General features: G+C 43.9%; 1 protein-coding gene across 1 annotated transcript in view; it reads left to right on the plus strand.

Annotated features, from left to right (window-relative positions):
• LOC137655487 (uncharacterized) overlaps window positions 1-26,508 on the plus strand; it is a 44,881-nt gene that overhangs the window by 11,382 nt on the left and 6,991 nt on the right. The window lies entirely within an intron of this gene.

Raw genomic sequence — 26,508 nt, forward strand, 5'->3', positions numbered from 1 at the left:
TTACATCTCTTATTCTAAAATGTAAGTATACTATATTAAGAAGAATACGCCACTAGGAGTATAAAGCAAAGGCAATGAATGAACCAAATATTCAAGTATTTCTGAAGTAATTTTCAATGAAGTACGCTTTAAATTTTGCCCTAAAAAACAATAAAAATCTTGGAATAAATGTTTTCAAGCTTTTTTTCAAAAATAGATATACTGACTTAGATGAATGATATAACGGTCACCAACCCGTAAAAAGTAATAACAAAGTTGGGTAAAAATTAAGGTCGCCTATATTTTACTGAAATACGGCTGTGAACTGTATATTTCTCCCATTTTAAAAACGGATATATTGACTTAAAGGAATCATATAACGGTTACCAACCCGTAAAAAGTAATAACAAATTATGGTAAAATTTACGGTCGCCTATATTTTACTGAAATACGACTGTGAACTGTATATTTTTACCATTTTAAAAACGGATATATTGACTTCAAGGAATCATATAACGGTTACCAACCCGTAAAAAGTAATAACAAATTATGGTAAAAATTACGGTCGCCTATATTTTACTGAAATACGACTGTGAACTGTATATTTTTACCATTTTAAAAACGGATATATTGACTTCAAGGAATCATATAACGGTTACCAACCCGTAAAAAGTAATAACAAATTATGGTAAAATTTACGGTCGCCTATATTTTACTGAAATACGACTGTGAACTGTATATTTTTACCATTTAAAAAAACGGATATATTGACTTAAAGGAATCATATAACGGTTACCAACCCGTAAAAGGTAATAACAAATTATGTTAAAAATTACGGTCGCCTATATTTTACTGAAATACGGCTGTGAACTGTATATTTCTCCCATTTTAAAAACGGATATATTGACTTAAAGGAATCATATAACGGTTACCAACCGGTAAAAGGTAATAACAAAGTAGGGTAAAAATTACGGTCGCCTATATTTTACTGAAATACGGCTGTGAACTGTATATTTTTACCATTTTAAAAATGGATATATTAACGTTAAGGAGTGATATTACGGTCACCAACCGTAAAGGGTAATAACAAAGTAAGGTAACATTACGGTCGCCTGTATTTTACTGAAATACAGCTGAGAAGAGTATATTTTTACGGAGAATTTTCAATTAAAATCACGTTTTTTTTAACAGCGTACGCACGGAAGACGCACTGTATCTTCGGTTATCAATTTTTAAAATGATAAGAAATTTCCTGTTACTCCTTATCGCTGACGTCCGACGATAAACACAGAAAATTCTGGGAAAAGATAAGGAATTTTTTTTTCTTGAGAGCGGAAAACAATAAAAACAGTTTACAAGTATAACCTCTGCGGAGGACTGGGAATGTTGTTATTTCAGTATTTCTTTTTATATTTCATTATTACTATTATTATTATTATTATTATTCTTAAAAATTCTTATTTTTCTATCAATATCTTGGATACTTTCACCACAAAAGTCAATATCATCAGCATAAGCTAATCTATCACACATAGTGCCCCCAAGGTGTACTCCATTACCCTGTGGTGTTTGTCTCATGACCCATTCCAGCACTAGGTTAAAAAGAATCGTAGACAGTGCACATCCTTGCTTTAAACCACTATCAACTTCAAAGGGATCTAAGAATTTTTAGAGAAGTTGCAAATCGAGTTGGCCTGGAAATAAATGAGTCTAAAACCAAAATCTTGAAAGTTTCAAGGCAAGAGAGGATACTGGGTAACATCAGGTGTGGAAACATGGAGTTGGAAGCTGTTGAGAGTTTCAAATACCTTGGCTCAACAGTTACAGTTGAAAATAGAGTAGAGGAAGAGGTCAAATTAAGAATAGCAGCGGCAGCCAGATGTGGTTGGGCTTTAGCCAAAGTTCTCAACAGCAATATCTTATCAAGGAGAACAAAGGTGAACACCTATACAACTGTTATTAGACCCGTGTTAACGTATGGCTGTGAAACCTGGAGGCTGACAAGGGATCTGGAACGAAGGTTGGAAGTGTTTGAAAACGGAATCCTGAGAAGGATATGTGGACCGGTCTTTGATGTGGAGATGGGGCAATGGAGAAGAAGGCATAACAATGAACTGAGAGAAATGACAGAAGTACCCCTGATAACAAGCACAATTATGGCACAGAGACTGAGGTGGGCAGGACATGTGGCCAGGACCGATGAGGATAGACTGATAAGCCAGATTACTAGAGGACAACCAGAGGGCAGACTACCTCCAGGAAGACCCCGTTTGAGATGGTCTGATAATATAAAAAGGGACATGACAAAGCTTGGAGTGGATGATCCAGGGGATTGGTGGGATTTTGCGCAGGACCGTGGTCGTTGGAAGCTTCTTGTAGCGGCGGCAAAGAGCCATGGAGGCCCGCAGCCAGTGGAGTGAGTGAGTGAGTGATTATTATTATTATTATTACTTGTTAAACTAAAACCCTTGTTGGAAAAGCAGGATGCTAAAACTCCGGGGGCTCTAACAAGGAAAATAGCCCAGTGAGGAAAGGACATAGGAAAAATAAGATATTCTAAGAAGAGTAACATTAAAATAATTATTTCCTATATAAACTATAAAAACTTTAACAAATCAAGAGGAAGATATTTAAGATGGAATAGTGTGCTCGAGTGTACCCTCAAGCAAGAGAGTTCTAGCCTAACACAGTGGATGAACATGGTACAGAGTCCTTGAATAATTCATATTCGGAGATATTGATTATATAAGTAGCATTTTCTAACAAGTTTCATATCTCCGTTTTTCGTTTAAATAGAAATATGCAGTTACTGTTCTGGTTTCTAAACATATTCGTATCATTATCATGTCAAAGATATTTGGTCTGAATGTTTCACTTACTGGTTTATCTTGTTTTGTTAAAGTTGTTGTAGTTTATATAGGAAATATCTATTTTAATGTTGTTAATGTTCTTCAATTATCTCAATTTTCCTTGTTTCCTTTCCTCACTGGGCTATTTTCCCTGTTGGGTCCCTGGGCATAGCATCTTGCTTTTCCAAATAGGGTTGTAGCTTACCATGTAATAATAATAATAATAATAATAATAATAATAATAATAATAATAATCCAAAGGGGATCCAATTCACTTTGAAGCAAGTTTCACTTCTAAATACGAACTACTTACACGAACACCTATCTTTTTATCAGAACCTCTTAACCAGCACCCACTATAATGCAGTTCTCATCTACTCCATATGTCAGTCATCCCCTCTCTATCCGTCCATTTCCAAATACCTTTATAATCAAATCACAGATTTGATTATTTTTACAGATTTATAATTATGACGTCTTTGCATGTGAATAATGCATTAGCAAATTCGTAATCGCTAACATCTATAAAATATGATCCAGTTATCGAAAAGAATTATCAGATATTGGATTACATGAAGATAAGCGACCCCATATAGTTCTCCTGAAGATAAAGGACCCCAACTACACTCACCTGAAGAAGAGAGACCCTGATTTTCTTCACCTAAATATAAGCGACCCCAGCTTATTGACGTCTTCAATCTTCAGGTGAACCATTTTGGCTTATACTATAGAAAAAGGGAAAAATGTATATATTCATTAAAAACTACTTTATTAAATATTTGTTAAAAATAAGCAGTTTATACAAACAATCCATATTTAATTAAAAGCATATAGTCTTGTAATTTCAGTACAAAAATAATCGAACTTACCATTAAAATGTCTTTCAAACCACAAATTGCTGTAAATATGAATTTGAAAATTCTTTCTTGCATCCACGCATTGTCTTAATCCTTGATTTATGCTTGTTTCAATATCTTTCGACGGCTTGTGTGTGTACTCCTGTTTCTGTATCAATAAACTTACGGGAGTGATTTACGGTCTGATGCTGAAATCTGAGACGTGATTGAATACTTTAATAAGCTTTCCATTCATCACTGTATATTACTGAACCAGACAAAACAACCTTTTCTACGATTGGAAGTAGAGTTGCAGCATCACGTGTTTCAACTATCTCCATATATCCAACACCTGGCTTAATGCTAGTGTTAACCATTCCAAATACCCATATTGGATGATTTGGTGCACGTCCTCTGTGATATTTGATTTTGCGTGCAAAGCAAGACTCGTCATTTTGCTCAATTAGGCCATTACCACCAAGTAAAGTCTAACGGGGGTTTGCCTCGAAATACTTCATGCAGATTTCTCTAAAAAAAAACTGTAAATATCAATTACGTTTTTTTCTGAAGTGTTTAGAATAATTTTCACTGTATTCTCCCTCATGTCGTTACACCAGCAATAAATAGCTTGAATCCATTGCGGTGGATGTTTAGATTTAGCAAAGAATGAGTCCTTGCGAATAGAAACTTTTCTTTTAAATCTAGTACACTCTAAATTGGCATTTCCACACATAATTATCTTGTATAGAAGCCAGTTTAATCCAGTTCATTGAATTTCGGCACTGAATGCACTTAATTTCTCTCCTCAAAAGATTCTTTCTCTTTAACCAGTTGATAGCAGGAAGAGGATCATCCGGCAAGGAGCGGCGGTTCCGGCAGCCGGAGGCAGTCGGAGGGTGACAGGGGTAAGGATAAGGGAGCATAGCCGGGGCCGGGGGCCGGCTGCTAGTGCCGGCACTCCGGGAGGGGTCGGCAGTGTGCCAAGGCTATGAGGGAATGGAGAGGCCCCGGCGGTAAGCCAGCGGCCGGCGGCGATCCCCCGGCACTCGGGGGAAGGCGGCAAGGATAAGGAAGTCACCCGTAGCGGCGGTAATGCCGGGGTAGAGGCGGCAAGGGACAAACACCAAAGATGGAGGTGGGATGGCAAGGCTGTATTAGCCTAGTCAAGACACCTCTGGAAAAGGTACCACCATGATAGAGGTGAATCTATCATCCTAAGCAGGGGCCGCAAAGGCCGGGGGCTAAGGCAGTCCAAGAGAGGACAGGGTGTACCCAAAGAAGGGGTGGAGACTCTTCATGTCGACCAAACGATAACTGACTCCATAGCACTATGGAGGGTCTATGTATCAGAGCGGACAACACTGGGAGCACCACGGGGTCCAGCACTCCAGCCTAGGGTGGAGTGTAGGACAGGGGACATATGAAGCCTAACCTACTGGTAGGTTAGGCTAGGCAAGAGATAGGTTGGGGGGGGAAAAGGGTCTTCTTATAAGAAAGGATGGGTTATGCACCAGAGCGGCCACCTAGGAAGGGAGATGCTCACCCTAACCTATGGTAGGTGGACCAAATGAAAAACGGTGCACGCGTATATTTCGGCAAGGTACATAAACCAGCCCTCCCAACCTAACCTGGATTAGGGTTGTTAGACCCTAATCAAGGAAGGGAGAAGACGTATCGCAAGGAAAAGGTCAAGGACCGATTCAGCTTAAAGGAGGTGATCCTACCTTTAAGGCCCGCAACACTAAGGGAGGGGTCATTCCCTTAGGTGGGGAGGCGATACAGTACTCTGAGGAGTCTTGTCCTATCACATGTAATAGGGTACAAGATTACCAGAGGGAAGCCCTAGGGCTAGGGATGAAGAGAGCATATAGGGGTCCTATCATAAGGTTAGGTTAGCAAGGCACTCAAGATAACCTACCCCCTATATGGTCCCTGAAGGCGAAAAACACTTGCATCACTGTCAATGGTATTGTAAAATAATGCCAGAATCTTCATAACTAACACTAGGATCACTGAAATATCATGCATTAACACTGGTATAGGCTCACTGGCCTAGGGGCTAATCAAAGCCTACTGGTATGGGGTCAGCGAAGACCCTAACTAATGCGTCAAAAACACGATAAAAGTTCCTAGCTATGAAGACTAAATAACTAATAGCGCTGATTAGTAATTTATATACCGGTAAGGCTGTTGCGGCTAACTAAATAAGGCATGCAAGCAACAGCAGCGTCATAAAATGGCGCTGACCGGTCTGGCAAAGCTCTGCCACAATTATGCAAATATCTCGAAAAGTAAGATTTACTTTACGGTCAGAGCTTATTTAAACAATACTTAAACCTTTGTACTCAACTTTCCAGAAGAAGGTGAAGCTGAAGGTTGAGACATGGCGAGGATGCAAGCAGATAAAGTCGCACAAAGGGAAAAATACGTCCAATCGAGCGAGCTACTAGCAAAAGGAATGAGGACGGACGTGACGTCATCAAAAGCAATGGCGTCCGTCTGTTTACATCGCGAGTACCGATATCGCCACATCTAGATTGGCTGCGGCTCAGCTCCCAGCCGCTCTCTGTCCGCCATATTGAAGCGTTAACTCTATATGGGGTGTAGATAGCTATGTGGCACGTTAATACATGCATGTCCCCTGTTGATACACGATGTCTTAAGGGGAAACCCTTAGGATACTCGCTCCAGAAGTTAGAATTCTGTGATAACCTGTGGTTTAATACTCTGGGAAAATCCTAGTAGTGATTACCCAAGGAAGCTACCAAAAAGGATCCTTCCATCAGGACGCCATGGCTTGAGCCCAAAAAAGTTTCTTGGCTGCGAGGGATCCGTCACTAAAGCAAGGTTGGTAGGACCCTCTTTTGTCCCTTCCCCCTCTATCTCCGTAATGGCCTAGCCATTACAGTACTGTACGTCGTTCTACATCTGGACCTAGAATAGGTTAGGATGTGGAATTGACTCAGCCCCTTGCCGGCCGGCAGAGCTGCCGGCCGGCAAGGGTCTTATATTTTGAGTGCTGCCCGGACCTCCCTTGGTCCCTCATCCATGCCTGCCTGTAGAGCCAGACGGCATTGGTCAGGAAGCCTGAATTAGATTCTCCCCTTCCTTATATGCACTCTTTCGGATTGCCGGGCTTGGAGGTAGTGTACACTCTTATCCCGGCATCCATCCTATTTTTCTTCTAGTGCTGTACCCGACCCGGCTGCCGGCCTATGAGGCCGGCAGCCGGGTGGGTGTAGTCCTCTGGTTCTTTTGCTGCCGGCTGGCATCGGTCCTGTACCTTTGCCGGCCGGCTAATGTCAGCCCTTGTCTGCCGGTCACCAAGAGTGTGCCCGGCAGCTGGGTACTACCTTGTGTAGTTGCCGGCCGGCAGCCATTGCCGGCCGACATTGGCTGTTGCCGGCCGGCAATTGCTGCCGGCCGGCACATGCATTTGAACCAGAGTTCTGTCGCCTTATAGCTGTTAAGTAGTATACTTTAAAGCTAGTTGTGGACTTGCCGGCCGGCAAGTGCCGGCCGGCACGTATCCTCCTATACTGTACTAGTATTCTTCAGCATAACATATACAGTAAGAAGAAAACTATAGTATGGGTTTTGGTACAGCACTGTGTGTTCTAACACTTTTGTGTTTTCTTGGACAGTCCTTTGCTGTTGCCCTACAGATAGGAAAGTGAGTTCTTTCCTGTCTATTATCCAGGATTTTAAAATCATTGCTTAGGTGTGAGCTTCACCTGTTTCCTCTGGAAACTTTGCATTGGTTACTCTAGAAGAGATTAACCATTTGATTTTATTATCTGGAAGGCTGCAACAATGGGTTGTGAGGGAAACACAAGTGTGTGTCTTTCCTTTATGAATTGTTATGCTATAATATGCATATCCAGTGATACATAGTTCACTTGATACTCATGGAAATTTCTTCTCTTTACAGGAGGACCCTCCGAAGTGCGGAAATGTTTTCTGCAACGTCCGCAGCAAGAACCTCTGCGGACATGAGTTTTGTAGGAGACACGCAGCATGCGCTGTCTCCAAGGATGATCTCCAGTATTGGGACCCTCAGGTATGTACTGTGTGCACTAACCTGATTACTGAGGCCTTTGATTCCCCTAAGACGGCGGAATCAAGGGATATAGCAAGGGAGAAGCTTCGTACCTGGGTAAGGGGCTTCCAAAAGAACACCTCTGGCCCTTATCTTCCAAGTGAGAAGATGAGGGCGTATCTTTTCCCTAAGGCATCCGCTGATGCAGTGATTCCCCAGCCTCAAGAGGAGATCCCCCAAAGTCAGATCCAGGTGGATGCTGAAGTCGCGGTCGCGATGCAAGACATCCAGTTAGATGACAGGATGTCTGACGTGGACGAGCATTTGGAAGAAGACCTCCTGGCAGAAGGCCAGGATGAAGTTCAAGCCCCGGACGTCGTAGAGGAAGAGGTCGACGAGGTGTCGGCTACTCCGGTTCAGATTCCGGAGCCTATTCCCTCAACATCGGCCGGTCTCCCAGTAGAGCTGGGACAGGCCCTCTCTTCGATTGTTGGAATGATCCAGCAAATGCAGAAGGAGAATCAGGAGAAGGCGGCTGCTATGGAACTGCGGATGCAGTGCCTTGCAGAATCACATGGGCCCCGGAAAAGGCTCAGTGTGAAAGACCTTCCCTTGTGCTCGGATGCTAACCCATGGAGGTATGCTGAGCACATGCCGATGACGACTGGAAAGATCGTCATCTCGGATAAGCTGGGCTCAGTTCCCCTAGAGGAGGTGGAATTCTGGCCCAGCAAGGCATCATATCCGGACTGTTATGTCCGGCTGAGAAAGGAACCAGCTTCAAAGGAGGAGACAGAGCCGAAGGAGGTCATAGTGATGGACCATGCTAAGGCTCAAGCTCTACTTTCATCCTCGATGAAGGAGAGGGGCTTCTCTAACTCGAAGGTAGCTGCATTGAGCAAGAAGCTCCCTTCCTTTGTGTCCTCTCCTGCTAGAGCCTTCCCCTTTTTACAGAAAGGGTTTGCGGCTGTCCTAAAAGCAGTCGAGGCTGGCAAGCCTTGCCCCTCCCTGGAGGAGTGTAAACCCTTGTCGCCGGCCCTGCCTATGGACCACAAAGACTGGAAGGACGTCCATCTGACGTTCTCAGTGGGAAAGTTGGAGGCTGATATTGCCGGACGGCAATTCGGCGAGGACCTCTGTTATGTATTATTGTAATGTACTATATTATTTCAAGTGTTGCAGGTATTGCGCAACATTGCATCATATTGCATGAATAAGACATGTTATGCTTTATACATAAGAGTAATGATTTGTTTTGGTATTAGGATTCAAACATTTGTTGATTACCTCAGATAGGATGTGATTCTTTATGATTTGTGCTGGAGTAGGATTTAAGTCTTTTCAGAGCGATGCTCTTTTGTTTAGCAATGTTTTGGTTTGTCAGTTTGTGTAAGACGCTCCATACACACTTGGGAGTTAGCTGTCACAGAGTGAACATTACAATGTAGTCTTTTATACATTAAAGGTATCTTTTAGAATACCAACGTCTTATTATCCATCAAGCACACATTGACGAGATGGGATCAGCTGAGAAATAATTACTAACGATTGTTCATCTATGTTCCAGGTAATTATTATGGTTAATAGAACTTCCTACCTAAGCATCAATATCGAACATTTGGCGACGAGATGGGATCAGCTGAGAAATAATTACTAACGATTGTTCATCTATGTTCCAGGTAATTATTATGGTTAATAGAACTTCCTACCTAAGCATCAATATCGAACATTTGGCGACGTAAAGGACGACGGACAAGCAGGGAGAAGCAAGCAGGGAGAAGCATTGGACCCTATGCATAAGGACGGCCAGCACAAGAGAAGGTCGTTTGTACATAAGGGGACAAGAGTAAAATCGCCCAATGAAGATTTTACCAGCAGCAGAATAGGAATTTCATCAAATACACAAAAGGGTGAAATTTAAAGTTGGGTAGGTAGGAAGTACACTTGTGACTGCAGAACAGTAACTTAACCTACCACAGTTATTAAGGTAAGCAAACAAAATCCCTTTTAACATCGAGCACCCCCCAGGTTTCAGCATCACTGCTGAGCCTAATTCTGTTGCAACACGATGGCAACAGTGGTGTGAGGAATTTAAGATTTATTTAGAAGCATTAGGGAACATGAAGGATGCACAAAAAAAGGCATTATTACTTCATACAGCAGGTAGGGAAGTTCGGGAAGTGTTTAAGACTTTGCAGCCTACAGATGACACAAGTGAAGCTGCAATTAAGGCTCTTACCACATATTTTGCTCCTCAGGTCAATAAATTTTTTGAAAGATACCAGTTTTCAGCGCAGGCTTATCAGAAAGAAAATGAAAGTTTAGATGCCTTTGTGACTAGACAAAGAATTTAGCCGTTTCATGTGAATTTCTAGAGTTAGAAAATGTTATCATAGATCAAGTAATTGCACATTGCACATCAGAAGAGCTAAGAAAGAAATTATTGCAAGATAAAGATTTAACATTAGAAAAGGTATTGATAACAGGCAGAGCTTTAGAAACGTCAAATAGACAAAGTAACATAATAGGTAGTTCTACAAGCAATAGAATGGAAAATTCTAAAATTAATACAGTAGGTTCTAAGTGGAAAACCAATGAGAATCAGAGAAGGAATATGACAAAGCCTAGTCATAGAAAAGTGACTAACACTAATGTTCATAAATATCAGAATCAGGCTTATACACAGAAACAACAGGAAAAACCCAAGTGTTTTAAGTGTGGTAAAATTGATCATCTTGCATACGAAGCAAAGAAATGCCCTGCTACTGGACAGATATGCCAGAATTGCAGAAAGCTAGGTCATTTTGCAACTGCTTGTAGATTTCCTAAACAGTACGCAAAGAAAATAAATGCTACAGTTGATACTATGGGTCAAGAGAATAATGAGGAAAATGTTCATGATAATCAGGTTAGTTCAGAAACTGATTTTGCGTTTCACATAAACTCAGTCAACAAAGGTGCAAAAAAACATATCATGGTAGAAGTAATCATCAATGGTAAACCAATTTTGATGCAAGTTGACACAGCAGCCGATGTATCAATTATGTCTGAGAAAATGGCAAAAAGCATTCCTAATTTGTTATTAGAAGGTACAAATAGAGTTTTGAAAAGTTATAATGGTTTTGATATTCAGGTAATAGGTGCTTCGAACGTAGAAGTACAGTACAAAGAACAGAAATTAGAGAGAATGCCATTAACAGTAGTAAAAGGTAATGGACAAACTTTGCTAGGTTTAGATTGGCTACAGTATTTGAAGTTAGATTGGCCTAGTATTTTGAAGGTTGCAGGTAGACAAGATGAAAACAAAAATGAAATGTCTATGGATAATATCATATCAGAGTTTCAAGACGTATTTGAAGATAAAATAGGTACAGTAAAGAACGCAAAGGCAATTTTAGTTTTGAAACCTGACAGTTCTCCTAGATTTTTTGCTCCGAGATCAGTACCGTATGCATTGAAAAGTGCAGTTGAAACAGAAATCAAGAGATTAGAAAGTGAAGGTTCTTGGGAAAAGGTTACATATTCAGATTGGGCTACGCCATTAGTTCCTATTATGAAGGAAAGTGGACAGGTTAGGTTATGTGGAGATTACAAAGTAACGTTAAATCCACAACTGCAAGTAGCTCAACATCCCTTACCAAATCCGAAAAACATGTTTATAACTATGTCAGGATGCAGTGTTTTTTCTAAATTAGATTTAAGACAAGCATTTCAACAGCTTCCCATGGATGAAACTTCACAAGAATTATGTACAGTAAATACATCCTTAGGTTTGTTTAGGCCAAAGAGATTGCCTTATGGAGTTGCAAGTAGTCCAGCTATATGGCAACAAACTATGGATAAGATTTTTTCAGGAATGCAAGGAGTATTCATTTTTATAGATGATATTTTAATTGCGGGTAAAGACACAAGAGATTATAGAGAAAGATTGCGAACAGTTCTGAAAAAGTTGAAGGAACATAATATTAGAGTAAATAAGAACAAATGTATTTTAGAAGTTGATTCAGTGGAATACTTAGGTTTTGTAATAAATGGCAAGGGTATTCACAAAACTAAAGAGAAGATTAAAGCTGTACAATCAACAAAAGTGCCAGAAAATGTTAAGGAATTACAATCATTTCTAGGTTTAGTAACATTTTATGGGAATTTCATTCAGAATTTGTCTACAATTGCACATCCATTGTATAATCTGTTGAATAAGGGTGTAGAATGGAAGTGGACAAAAGAGTGTCAGAAATCTTTTGAAAGAATCAAGCAGGAAATAACATCACCTACATTCTTAGTACATTATCAAATGGATTTACCAGTTAAATTAGTATGTGATGCATCAAACATAGGTTTAGGTGCAGTATTATCTCATGTAATGCCAGATGGAACAGAAAAACCAATTGCATTCACTTCTAGAGTATTGAACAAGGCAGAAAGGAATTACTCTCAAATAGAAAAGGAAGGTTTAGCATTAGTTTATGGAGTTAAAAAATTCCATATGTATCTTTATGGTAGGAAAAAGTTCACACTTGTTACAGATCATAAACCTTTATTAGCAATATTGGGTCCAAAAGCAAGTTTACCTACGTTGGTAGCTGCAAGACTACAACGTTGGGCAGTTACGTTAGCAGCGTACCACTATGATATAGAATACCGTCCAACATCAAATATGGGTAATGCAGATGCTTTATCCAGATTACCCGTAGACAAAGCTCCAGAAGAGTATGATGACAGTGTTCTGTTAATTTCTGTATATGATGTACCAATAACTGCGAAAGATGTAGCACACAGTACCAAGCAAGACCCAGTACTTAGTAAGGTTTTGGAGAGTTTAATGACAGGTAGAGACTTATGTGGAAAGGAGGAAAATTGTAAACCGTATAAGGATATATGGTATGAACTGAGTGTGACACAAGGAATAGTGATGAGAGGTTCCAGGGTAGTTATTCCTAATTCACTGAGAAATAAGGTTTTGTCTGAAATACATGCTGATCACCAAGGTATTGTAAGATCAAAGTCAATTGCGAGAACTTTTGTATGGTGGCCAGGTGTAGATAAAGATGTGGAATGTTATATAAAGAATTGTATGAATTGTGTTATGCAACAAAACAATCCTCAATTTGCTAGAATGCACCCGTGGGAGTTACCCAGGTATCCATGGCAAAGAGTGCATATAGATTTTGCAGGTCCTTTTTTGAATTATTTGTTTTTGATAGTAGTAGATGCTTACAGTAAGTGGCCAGAAATTATCCCAATGAAGACAACAACATCTTACGCCACAATAAAAGAGTTAATGCAAATTTTTTCAACGCATGGTATTCCAGAATGAATTGTTACAGATAATGGTCCACAATTTACCTCACAAGAGTTTAAAGAATTTTGTAATGTCAATGGTATAAAGCATACATTTTCAGCTACATATCATCCATCTACTAATGGAGAGGCTGAAAGATTTGTCCAAACGTTTAAACACAATATGAAGTGTAGAAAAGCAAATTCAGGTAATATATTTTTGCATGTGTCAAAATTTTTATTGTCTTATAGAACAACGCCGTACAGCACAACAGGCGTGGCACCCTCAAATTTGTTAATGGGGAGGAGGATAAGGTGTAAGTTAGATTTGTTGTATCCAAGTTTGCAAAGTGATTTAGAAGATAAAGGGTATAAACAAGTAGCAAAGCTTCCTAATGTAAGACATTTTTTACCTTTGTCTGATGTCATGGTAAAATCGTACAACACTCCAGAGAAGTGGGTACCAGGAGAGATTGTAAGAGAGATAGGAAATTTACATTATGATGTTCGTGTTGGTGATAATGTTGTAAAACGTCATGTTGATCAATTACAGCCGTTAAACAGAAAGACAGTAGAGCATGTGAATGTTAGAGATGAGAAACTTAAAAGAAGTAGTTAGATCAAATGAGTCAAGTATTAACCAAGATGGTCCAACATCCAATGTAGATTCAGAACCAATTCATGTACCAGTACAAGATGAGGTTAAAGTGCTTCCTAATAGGATTAACAGAGGAAAGCCCCCTGAGAGATTAGATTTATGAATATTTTTACAATGTCAAGTTAAGGGGGAGGAGACTGTTATGTATTATTGTAATGTACTATATTATTTCAAGTGTTGCAGGTATTGCGCAACATTGCATCATATTGCATGAATAAGACATGTTATGCTTTATACATAAGAGTAATGATTTGTTTTGGTATTAGGATTCAAACATTTGTTGATTACCTCAGATAGGATGTGATTCTTTATGATTTGTGCTGGAGTAGGATTTAAGTCTTTTCAGAGCGATGCTCTTTTGTTTAGCAATGTTTTGGTTTGTCAGTTTGTGTAAGACACACTTGGGAGTTAGCTGTCACAGAGTGAACATTACAATGTAGTCTTTTATACATTAAAGGTATCTTTTAGAATACCAACGTCTTATCATCCATCAAGCACACATTGACGAGATGGGATCAGCTGAGAAATAATTACTAACGATTGTTCATCTATGTTCCAGGTAATTATGTTATTTTCATTAGTAAAATAAATTTTTGAATATACTTACCCAATGATCATGTTGCTGTCAACTCCGTTGCCCGACAGAAATCTACGGTCGGGATACGCCAGCGATCGCTATCCAGGTGGGGGTGTACACAACAGCGCCATCTGTGAGTAGGTACTCAAGTACTTCTTGTCAACAAGAACTCAATTTTCTCCTCGGTCCACTGGTTCTCTATGGGGAGGAAGGGCGGGTTCTTTAATTCATGATCATCGGGTAAGTATATTCAAAAATTTATTTTACTAATGAAAATAACATTTTTCAATATTAATCTTACCCGATGATCATGTAGCTGATTCACACCCAGGGTGGTGGGTGGAGACCAGCATACATGTTAACAAAGAAGCTAAGTATCCCGTATTTCATTTTATGTTATTCAAAATAACAAACATAAAATAAATAAGTACCTGGTAAGGAAGTCGACTTGAACCATTACTCTGCCTTTTTTAAGTACGTCTTCCTTACTGAGCCTAGCGGTCCTCTTAGGATGCTGAACGACTCCTAGGTGCTGAAGTATAAAGGGCTGCAACCCATACTAAAGGACCTCATCACAACCTCTAACCTAGGCGCTTCTCAAGAAAGAATTTGACCACCCGCCAAATCAACCAGGATGCGGAAGGCTTCTTAGCCGACCGTACAACCCAAAGAACAACAAAAAAAAGTATTCAAGAGAAAGGTTAAAAAGGTTATGGGATTATGGGAATGTAGTGGCTGAGCCCTCACCTACTACTGCACTCGCTGCTACGAATGGTCCCAGGGTGTAGCAGTTCTCGTAAAGAGACTGGACATCTTTGAGATAGAATGATGCGAACACTGACTTGCTTCTCCAATAGGTTGCATCCATAACACTCTGCAGAGAACGGTTCTGTTTGAAGGCCACTGAAGTAGCCACAGCTCTCACTTCATGTGTCCTTACCTTCAGCAAAGCAAGGTCTTCTTCCTTCAGATGAGAATGTGCTTCTCTAATCAGAAGCCTGATGTAGTAAGAAACTGCGTTCTTAGACATCGGTAGGGAAGGCTTCTTGATAGCACACCATAAAGCTTCTGATTGTCCTCGTAATGGCTTTGACCTTCTTAAATAGTACCTAAGAGCTCTAACTGGGCAAAGTACTCTCTCTAGTTCGTTCCCCACCAAGTTGGACAGGCTTGGGATCTCGAACGACTTAGGCCAAGGACGTGAAGGAAGCTCGTTTTTAGCCAAAAAACCGAGCTGCAAGGAAAATGTAGCCGTTTCAGATGTGAAACCTATGTTCCTGCTGAAGGCGTGGATCTCACTTACTCTTTTAGCTGTTGCCAAGCACACGAGGAAAAGAGTTTTTAATGTGAGGTCCTTAAAAGAGGCTGATTGGAGCGGTTCAAATCTTGATGACATTAGGAACCTTAAGACCACGTCTAGATTCCAGCCTGGAGTGGACAACCGACGTTCCTTTGAGGTCTCAAAAGACCTAAGGAGGTCCTGTAGATCTTTGTTGGTGGAAAGATCCAAGCCTCTGTGGCGGAAAACCGCTGCCAACATACTTCTGTAACCCTTGATCGTAGGAGCTGATAGGGATCTTACGTTCCTTAGATGTAACAGGAAGTCAGCAATCTGGGTTACAGTGGTACTGGTTGAGGAAACTGCATTGGCCTTGCACCAGCTTCGGAAGACTTCCCATTTAGACTGATAGACTCTGAGAGTGGATGTCCTCCTTGCTCTGGCAATCGCTCTGGCTGCCTCCTTCGAAAAGCCTCTAGCTCTTGAGAGTCTTTCGATAGTCTGAAGGCAGTCAGACGAAGAGCGTGGAGGTTTGGGTGTACCTTCTTTACGTGAGGTTGACGCAGAAGGTCCACTCTTAGAGGAAGAGTCCTGGGAACGTCGACTAGCCATTGCAGTACCTCGGTGAACCATTCTCTCGCGGGCCAGAGGGGAGCAACCAACGTCAGCCGTGTCCCTTTGTGAGAGGCGAACTTCTGAAGTACCCTGTTGACAATCTTGAACGGCGGGAACGCATACAGGTCGAGATGGGACCAATCCAGCAGAAAGGCATCCACGTGAACTGCTGCTGGGTCTGAAATCGGAGAACAATACAACGGGAGCCTCTTGGTCATCGAGGTAGCAAATAGATCTATGGTTGGCTGACCCCACAGGGCCCATAGTCTGCTGCAAACATTCTTGTGAAGGGTCCACTCTGTGGGGATGACCTGACCCTTCCGGCTGAGGCGATCTGCCATGACATTCATATCGCCCTGAATGAACCTCGTTACCAGCGTGAGCTTTCGATCTTTTGACCAAATGAGGAGGTCCCTTGCGATCTCGAACAACTTCCTCGAATGAGTCCCTCCCTGCTTGGAGATGTAAGCCAAGGCTGTGGTATTGTCGGAGTTCACCTCCACCACCTTGTTTAGCTGGAGGGACTTGAAGTTTATCAAGGCCAGATGAACCGCCAACAACTCCTTGCAATTGATGTGAAGTGTCCTTTGCTCCTGATTCCATGTGCCCGAGCATTCCTGTCCGTCCAGTGTCGCACCCCAGCCCGTGTCCGATGCGTCCGAGAAGAGACGGTGGTCGGGGGTCTGAACAGCCAATGGTAGACCTTCCTTGAGAAGAATGCTGTTCTTCCACCACGTTAGAGTAGACCTCATCTCTTCGGAAACAGGAACTGAGACCGTCTCTAGCGTCATGTCCTTTATCCAGTGAGCAGCTAGATGATACTGAAGGGGGCGGAGGTGGAGTCTCCCTAACTCGATGAACAGGGCCAGCGATGAAAGTGTCCCTGTTAGACTCATCCACTGCCTGACTGAGCATCGGTTCCTTCTCAGCATGCTCTGGATGCATTCTAGGGCTTGATTGATCCTTGGGGCCGACGGAAAAGCCCGAAAAGCTCGACTCTGAATCTCCATACCCAGGTAGACAATGGTCTGGGATGGGACGAGCTGGGACTTCTCTAAATTGACCAGGAGGCCCAGTTCCTTGGTCAGATCCATAGTCCATCTGAGATTCTCCAGACAGCGACGACTTGTGGGAGCTCTTAAAAGCCAGTCGTCTAAATAGAGGGAGGCTCTGATGTCTGCCAAGTGAAGGAATTTCGCAATATTCCTCATCAGTCTGGTAAACACAAGAGGTGCCGTGCTTAGGCCAAAGCACAGGGCTTGGAACTGGTACACAACCTTTCCAAAGACGAATCTTAGGAAAGGTTGGGAGTCTGGATGGATGGGGACGTGAAAGTACGCGTCTTTCAGATCTAACGAGACCATCCAGTCCTCCTGCCTGACCGCTGCTAGGACCGACTTCGTCGTCTCCATTGTGAACGTCTGCTTGGTGACAAAAGCATTGAGAGCACTGACGTCCAGCACCGGTCTCCAACCTCCTGTCTTCTTGGCTACCAGGAAGAGACGGTTGTAAAAGCCCGGGGATTGATGATCCCGGACTATGACCACCGCTTCCTTTTGTAGCAAGAGCGACACCTCTTGTTGCAACGCTAGCCTCTTGTCCTTCTCCTTGTAGTTGGGAGAGAGGTTGATGGGAGACGTAGCTAGAGGGGGACTGCGGCAGAACGGAATTCTGTATCCCTCCCTTAGCCACTTCACAGACTGAGCGTCTGCACCTCTGCTCTCCCAAGCTTGCCAGAAGGTCTTGAGTCTGGCTCCTACTGCTGTCTGGAGAGGAAGGCAGTCAAAACTTGCCTTTTGCGGACTTGGAACCCTTCTTGGATTTGCCACGGTGACTGTCTGCACGGGTACCTCCTCTGCTGGAGGCTCTGCCACGAAAGGGCGGGATGAACCTAGAAGCAGGTGTGTCAACTGCTGCAGGGCGGAAGGGTCTAGGCACGGAAGGTAAGGTTTTAGCCTTACGTGCAGAAGATGCCATAAGATCATGAGTATCCTTCTGGATAAGTGAGGCAGCCATCCCCTTAATCAGCTCCTCCGGAAACAGACACTTGGAGAGAGGAGCAAACAACAACTCTGACTTCTGGCAAGGAGTGATACCAGCTGATAAGAAGGAGCAAAGATGTTCTCTCTTCTTAAGGACTCCTGATACATACGAAGCCGCAAGTTCACCAGACCCATCCCGAATTGCTTTGTCCATGCTAGACATGATCAGCATGGCCGAGTCCTTATCTGAAGGGGAAGTCTTCCTGCTTAAGGCTCCCAAACACCAATCGAGGAAGTTGAATATCTCGAAGGCACGAAAGACTCCCTTCAACAGATGATCTAAATCGGAAAAGGACCAGCAGATCTTCGAACGTCTCATAGCCAACCTGCGGGGAGAGTCAACCAGACTTGAGAAGTCGGCCTGGGCAGAGGCAGGAACCCCCAAGCCGGGTTCCTCTCCCGTGGCATACCAGACGCTCGACTTAGAAGCAAGCTTGGGAGGAGGAAAGACAAAAGAAGTCCTTCCCAGTAGCTTCTTGGACTGCAACCAGTCCCCCATAACCCTCAAAGCTCTCCTAGATGATCTGGCGAGAACAAGCTTGGTGAAGGCAGGCGCAGCAGACTGCATGCCCAGAGCAAACTCGGAGGAAGGAGAACGAGGGGTTGCAGACACAAACTGCTCAGGATACAAGTCCCTGAACAAGGCAAGGACTTTACGAAAGTCTAAGGAGGGTGGAGTAGACTTGGGCCCTTCAAAATCAGAGTGAGGCTCATCCAGATGTGCAGCTTCATCATCCGATACACCATCATCCGAAAGTTGAGTTGTAAGTGGCAAAGGCAGAGCAGAAAGCTGAACGGCTGAATCCGGCAGTACGGGTGCATGCGTACCTGCAGATCCAACATCATGCCGCTGCTGGTCGGTCTGCGAGCTGGCAACAACAAAAGCAGAGGGCTGGTGTGTGGGAGGGGCTGCGGTGGGTTGAGGAGCATGCAGCATGGTATGCAGAGCATGCTGTAAGGTATGCGGCTCATGCTGCATGGTATGCGGAGCATGCTGTAAGGTATGCAGAGCATGCTGCATGGGCTGAGGAGAATGCCGCATAGTGCTGGAACCCGGCAACTCCTGATGCGGCAGCTCACGCATGTTAGCTGAGGGTGCAGCAAGAACATGCGTCTGGCAGGGTGGACTGCGCATCGGTGGTGGAGCTCTCACAGGTGGAGTGTGGGAGCAGGCAGCCGCAGTATCTGCTGAGCGCACAACCTCGGCGGGTTGTAGGTTAACAGGAGCCTTCTCAGCATGATACTCCTGCATGAATGCAGCAAGCTGAGACTGCATAGTCTGCAGCATGGACCACTTAGGGTCTACTGTGGTTGGAGCAACAACAGACGGAGCAGTAGCCTGTTGAGGGACCACTCTACCTCTCTTGGGAGGTGTGCAGTCATCAGATGACTGCGGCGAGTCCGAACTGACCCAGTGGCTACACCTGGGCCGTTGGACTAGCTCGGAAGGGACCTTACGCTTGAGCGGTCGTGAGACCTTGGTCCACCGTTTCCTCCTGGAAACCTCTTCCACAGACGAGGAATGTAAGGGCTCATTCGTCTGTATGTGGATGGGACGATCCTTAACAGATACGTCCGCAACCACTGAGGATACATCCGTGCGCCGATCAAGGCCTGCCGAACCCTTTGGTCCTTCGACATTGCTTCTCCCCTGGGCTTGGGAGCTTGCAAGAGGTCCCGGACTGGGAGGACGACTGGCACGCACAGATGTACCCTCATGCGCAACACTGACACTGACACTTTGCACATCACTAGCACTAACACTTCCCACTGCACTTTTCGCTTTCAGCTCTCTGACATCTGCCAAGAGCTGATTACGGTCATTAGCCAATGACTCCACTTTGTCACCGAGAGCCTGAATGGCACGCAACATATCCGCCATACCAGGCTGAGCACTCGTAGCAGGTTCGGGAGTCACCACCACAGGGGAAGGAAAAGGTTGAGGGGCATGGGGAGAGGAAAAATCCACAGAGCGAGAAGAACTCCTCCTATTTCTCTCCTTCTCTAACCTATGTGCATATCTAAGGAATTCGTTAAAATCGAATTCCGAAAGCCCAGCACATTCCCCACATCGATCTTCCAATTGACAGGATTTACCCCTACAATTGGAACATACGGTGTGAGGATCTATAGAGGCCTTCGGAAGACGCCTAGTACAAGTCCTAACGCTACACTGCCTGTACTTAGGTACTTGAGACTGGTCAGACATCTTGAATTTAGAAGTAGTCAAGGGGGGATTCCAAAATCTAGCAAAGTTCGTTACCAATTAATCTAAATTAATTTCAAAAGCTTGCTAAGCTAATGAGAAAGCTTCCTGAATAGCGAAGGCTATAACTTTAGAGCAAATACATCACCAAATCGTGAACAAAGACTCCAAAATCAACAGCGTATCCAAGTAGGTCTTGCCGGCGGCACGACAGAGGAAAAATTGAGTTCTTGTTGACAAGAAGTACTTGAGTACCTACTCACAGATGGCGCTGTTGTGTACACCCCCACCTGGATAGCGATCGCTGGCGTATCCCGACCGTAGATTTCTGTCGGGCAACGGAGTTGACAGCAACATGATCATCAGGTAAGATTAATATTGAAAAATGTTATTTTCATTAGTAAAATAAATTTTTGAATATACTTACCCGATGATCATGTAGCTGTCAACTCTGTTGCCCGACAGAAATCTACGGTCGGGATACGCCAGCGATCGCTATACAGGTGGGGGTGTACACAACAGCGCCATCTGTGAGTAGGTACTCAAGTACTTCTTGTCAACAAGAACTCAATTTTCTCCTCGGTCCACTGGTTCTCTATGGGGAGGAAGGGCGGGTCCTTGCATTCATGATCATCGGGTAAGTATATTCAAAAATTTATTTTACTAATGAAAATAACATTTTTCAATATTAATCTTACCCGATGATCATGTAGCTGATTCACACCCAGGGTGGTGGGTGGAGACCAGCATACATGTTAACAAAGAAGCTAAGTATCCCGTATCTTATTTTAGCCGTTATTCAAAATAACAAACATAAAATAAATAAGTACCTGGTAAGGAAGTCGACTTGAACCATTACTCTGCCTTTTTTAAGTACGTCTTCCTTACTGAGCCTAGCGATCCTCTTAGGATGCTGAGCGACTCCTAGGTGCTGAAGTATGAAGGGCTGCAACCCATACTAAAGGACCTCATCACAACCTCTAATCTAGGCGCTTCTCAAGAAAGAATTTGACCACCCGCCAAATCAACCAGGATGCGGAAGGCTTCTTAGCCTTCCGGACAACCCAGAAATATTTCAAGAGAAAGATTAAAAAGGTTCTGGAATTAGGGAATTGTAGTGGTGGAGCCCCCACCACTACTGCACTCGTTGCTACGAATGGTCCCAGAATGTAGCAGTTCTCGTAAAGAGACTGGACATTCTTAAGATAAAAGACGCGAACACTGATTAGCTTTTCCAAAAGGTTGCGTCGAAAATATTTTGCAGAGATCTATTTTATTAAAAGGTCACGGAAGTTGTGATAGCTCTAACTTCGTGTGTCCTTACCTTCAGCCAAGCTTGGTCTTCCTCATTCAGAAGGGAATGAGCTTCTCGTATTAACAGTCTGAAAATAATAGGATAAAGAATTCTCTGACATAGGCAAAGATGAATTCTTAACTGAACACCATAAAGCTTCAGACGGGCCTCGTAAAGGTTTTTAAAATAGAACTTAAGAGCTCTACAGGACATAATACTCTTTCTAGTTCATTTCCAACCATATCGATAAGTTTGGAATAACGAACGATATTGGTCAAGGCCGAGAAGGCAGCTCGTGTTTGGCTAGAAAACCAAGATGTAGAACATGTAGCCGTTTCGGATGAAAATCCGATGTTCTTGCTGAAGGCATGAATCTCACTGACTCTTTTAGCTGGTAAAGCATATCAGGAAAAGAATCTTAAAGGTGAGATCTTTCAGGGAGGCTGATTGAAGTGGTTCGAACCTGTCTAACATAAGGAATCTTAGAACCACGTCTAAATTCCAACCAGGTGTAACCAAACGACGCTCTTTCGTGGTCTCAAAAGACTTAAGGAAGTCCTGTAGATCTTTATTGTTAAAAAGATCTAAGCCTCTGTGACGGAAGACTGATGCCAACATGCTTCTGTAACCCTTGAAAGTGGGAGCTGAAAGAGATCGCTCTTTTCTCAGATATAAGAGGAAGTCAGCTATTTGAGTTACAGAGGTACTGGTCGAGGATACGGATACTGACTTGCACCAGTTTAGGAAGATTCCCCACTTCGATTGGTAGACTCTAAGGGTGGATGTTCTCCTTGCTCTAACAATCGCTCTGGTTGCCTCCTTCGAAAAACCTCTAGTTCTCGAGAGTCTTTCGATACTCTGAAGGCAGTGAGACGAAGAGCGTGGAGGCCTTGGAGTACCTTCTTACGCGTGGCAGACGTAGCAGGTCCACCCTTAGGGGAAGAGTTCTGGGAACGTCTACTAGCCATCGAAGTACCTCGGTAAGTTATTCTCTCGCGGGCCAGAGGGAAACAACTAGTGTCAACTTTGTCCCAACGTGAGAGGCGAACTTCTGCAGTACCTTGTTGACAATCTAGAACGGAGGGAATGCATATAGATCTAGATGAGACTAATCTAGTAGAAAGGCATCTAAAAGAACCACTGCTGGGTCCGGGATAGGTGAGCAAAGTATTGAGAGCCTCTTGGACATCGAGGTTGCGAAGAGATCTATGGTTGGCTGGCCCCAGGTGACCCAAAGTCTCTTGCATACATCTCTGTGGAGGGTCCAATATGTTGGAATTATTGTCCCTTCCTACTGAGACAAACTGCTAAGACATTCAAGTTGCCTTGGAAGAAATTTGTTACTAGTGAAAAGTCTAGACCTGTTGAACAGGAGAGGAGGTCACTAGCGAACTCGCACCATGTCAGAGAGTAGGTCCCTCCTTGCTAGGAGATGAACATCAAAGCAGGGAGTTGTCCGTGTTGACCTCCATTACTTTGTCTTGAAGGAGAGACCTGAAGCTTTTCCAGGTCAGACGTACTGCCAGAAGCTTCTTGCAGTTAAAATGCATTGTCCTTTGACGCGAGTTCCATAATCCCGAGCATTCCCTACCGCCTAAGGTCGCACCCCAGCCTACGTCCGATGTGTCTGAGAAGAGAACGTGGTTGGGAGTCTGAACAGTCAGGGGAAGACCCTATAAAAGGTTGATAAAGTCCTTTCCTCAGGTTAGACCAGACTTATCTTCCGGAAACCGGGATCGAGACCGCTTCTAGCGTCTTGTCCTTTTCCAGTGAAGAGCTAGATGAAACCGAAGAGGACGGAGGTGTAGTCTTCCAAGTGACACCAATTGCACCACGGATGACAGTGTCCTAACCAGACTCATCCACAGCCTGATAGGGCCGTATTCCTTCTTCAGCATCTTCTGGATGGATAGCAGGGCTGGGGATTGATCTTCTTGTTCAGCCATGTCCTCATCAGAGGTTTCCTCATCCGAAACTGATGAGGAAACGGCAACGGAGTGGGCAACGTCTAACTCGCTGAATCCGGTCGCACTGGTGGATGCGTGACGGAGCCGGACACAAGATCATGGTACTGCTGCACAGTCTGTGAACTGTCAACCATGGGGAAGCGAGGAAGTACAGCGACAACCCAAAACTGTCTAGACTGTCTGGGTAGTACAGACAACCCCTTATCGGGTTGCTGAGGTTGCCGCACTGCGTCACAACAAGTCACCTCTGCTGGTTGTTGAACGTCTTCCAGTGACACACTGAACGTCCACAACCACCTCCGAGAGTAGCATAACATCAACGTGCGACTGGCAACCCACACTGGGTCGCACCGTGGAGGAACCATCTCAACTGGCGGACGTGAGTAGGATACCTCAGCGTCAACAGGGCGTACAACCAACCGGTAGGAAGGTCGTTGGCAAGAAGGTCTTCTCCGTAAAAAATCTTCTATCAAGGACTAAGCTTGGACTGCATGTCTTGCAACAAAGCCCAAGGTCTATGGAGCAGGTGTGGCAACAGACGGGGTTAGCGACTGAAGCGGAACCATTTACCCTCCCTGGAAGCATGTTATGCTTAAATAAAAGTCCATAGGAGGCAAAGCAGCTTAAGGCTCCTCTCCAAATGACAGAGTCCTCAAGGGAATATCAGAAGGAGGGAGAACAGCACTTTCTCATCTACAGGAACCATATCCGAGAAAAGCTAGGTTCTCTCAGTGAGGGTTTCACAGGTGCAAAAGCAGCAGACCAGAAGGCAACGTTATGAAACTGCTTGACAGTCTGTGAACTGTCAAAAACTGAACTGTCAACTACAACAGGAGCGTGAGGACATACAGCACTGCTGTATAAGTAGCAGACCAGAAGGCAACGTCATGTAACTGTTTGACAGTCTGTGAGTTGGCAACAACCAAAGTTGTGTGGGGAAGCCTCAACTCCTGACTGACTAGTTTGCTGCGGGCGAGTGGCGGTAACCACAGTGTGTTGCGGAGGCTGACACACCGTGTCAAAACACGGCAGCTTGTGGTAGCTCACGCACGGCAACGGAGTGCTCTGTGTGTGGGAGTCATCATACATCTGGCAGGGTTGACTGTGCATGGGTGGAGGAGCTCTCACAACAAGAGTGTGAGAGCAGGAAGCCATGCCGGGCGCACAACCGTGGGAGGTGTAGGCCCACGGGTGCATCGTCAACCTTCTCCGCAGTCGGAGTGTGGGAGCTGGCAACAACAAAACCAGAGTGCTGGTGCGTGGGAGGGGCTGCGGTGGGTTGAGGAGCATGCGGTATGGTATGCGGAGCATGCTGTAAGGTATGCGGCTCATGCTGCATGGTATGCGGAGCATGCTGTAAGGTATGCAGAGCATGCTGCATGGGCTGCGGAGAATGCCGCATAGTGCTGGAACCCGGCAGCTCTACAGAACCTTCCCACTGCTGATGCGGTAGCTCACGCATGTTAGCAGATGGTGCAGCAAGAACATGCGTCTGGCAGGGTGGACTGCGCATCGGTGGTGGAGCTCTCACAGGTGGAGTGTGGGAGCAGGCAGCCGCAGTATCTGCTGAGCGCACAACCTCGGCGGGTTGTAGGTTAACAGGTGCATTGTCAACCTTCCAGCACGATACTCCTGCATGAAGGAGCAAGCTGAGACTGTATAGTCTGCAGCATGGACCACTAGGGTCTATGAAAGACAACAACAAACGGAGCTACTGTCCGTTGTGACTGAGGGTCTAAAACAGCTGGTGCGGCAACAGACGGAGTTACTGCCTGTTGCGGTACCACCTTGCCTCTCTTGGGAGGTGTGCAGATGTCGTACTGCAGCGAGTCCGAACTGACCCAGTGACTACACCTAGGCCTTTGGACTTGCGCGGAAGGGACCGACTTGCACTTAAAAGCTGCAAGATTTGGTCCATGGTTTCTGCGAGAAACCTCTTCCGCAGACGAGGAATAAATGGGCTCTCTCGTCTTTGTGTGGGTGGGGTGATCACGTCGGCAACGTGTGTAGATACACCCAAAACCACGGAGGGAAACGTTTGTTCGTCGATCAAGACCTGTGGAACCCATAAGTCCTTCGACATTACTTCTCCCCTGCGCTTGGGAGCTTGTAAGAGGTATCGGACAAGGTGAACAACTGGCACGAACAAACGAACCCTCGAACGCAACACTGTAACACTTTGCGCATATCACTTTATCACTTTTGATTTTCTGTTTGCACTTATTTCACTGAACTCGAAACTTTAAGTGGTTTGTACCTGAAACACGCAATCTATCCTTCATTAAAAGGTAGTAATTGCGAAAACAGTTTTACAATGTAACAGAAAAACATAATGAAAGATAAAGAATTTAGTGGCTGGAAAAGAGACTAAACACTAGATCAAATAAACTACGTTTAAAATCTCTCACCGCATAAAGCCTGGGAACAAGAATAAAACTCTAGAAACGTTTTACCTTCTTCCCCTATAGCGACTAGGGAGAAGAGTAACAAAAAACGAGAACAACGTTACCCGCTTGAACGAAACGTTTATCCTCTCTCTCTCCCTCCGTCTCTATCTCTCTCTCTCTCTCTCTCTTGACTAGAACCTGAGAGATGAGCCCAATTATATATCGTTAAAACATATTATTTGTTAAAGGAAAAAAACTGAAAGGTTTCCCAAATAAAAAGTTCCTTTATTAGAATTAAACCATTTAAGCTAAGAAAGAATGAACGAAACGCTAGAATCGGTTTACTCTTACTGCAACGTGAAACCGTGAAATACTCTCTCTCTATCGTAACGATAGAGCGCAAGTTGAACGTTCTGAACGTCAACAACTGCGGAGACTAACTAAACGTTAGTTCAACTTGAAAACAGTACGAGACTATCAAAGAAATTCTTTTCAAAAAC

This window comes from Palaemon carinicauda, chromosome 16 (genome assembly GCF_036898095.1).
Source record: "Palaemon carinicauda isolate YSFRI2023 chromosome 16, ASM3689809v2, whole genome shotgun sequence".
Lineage (NCBI taxonomy): Eukaryota > Metazoa > Arthropoda > Malacostraca > Decapoda > Palaemonidae > Palaemon > Palaemon carinicauda.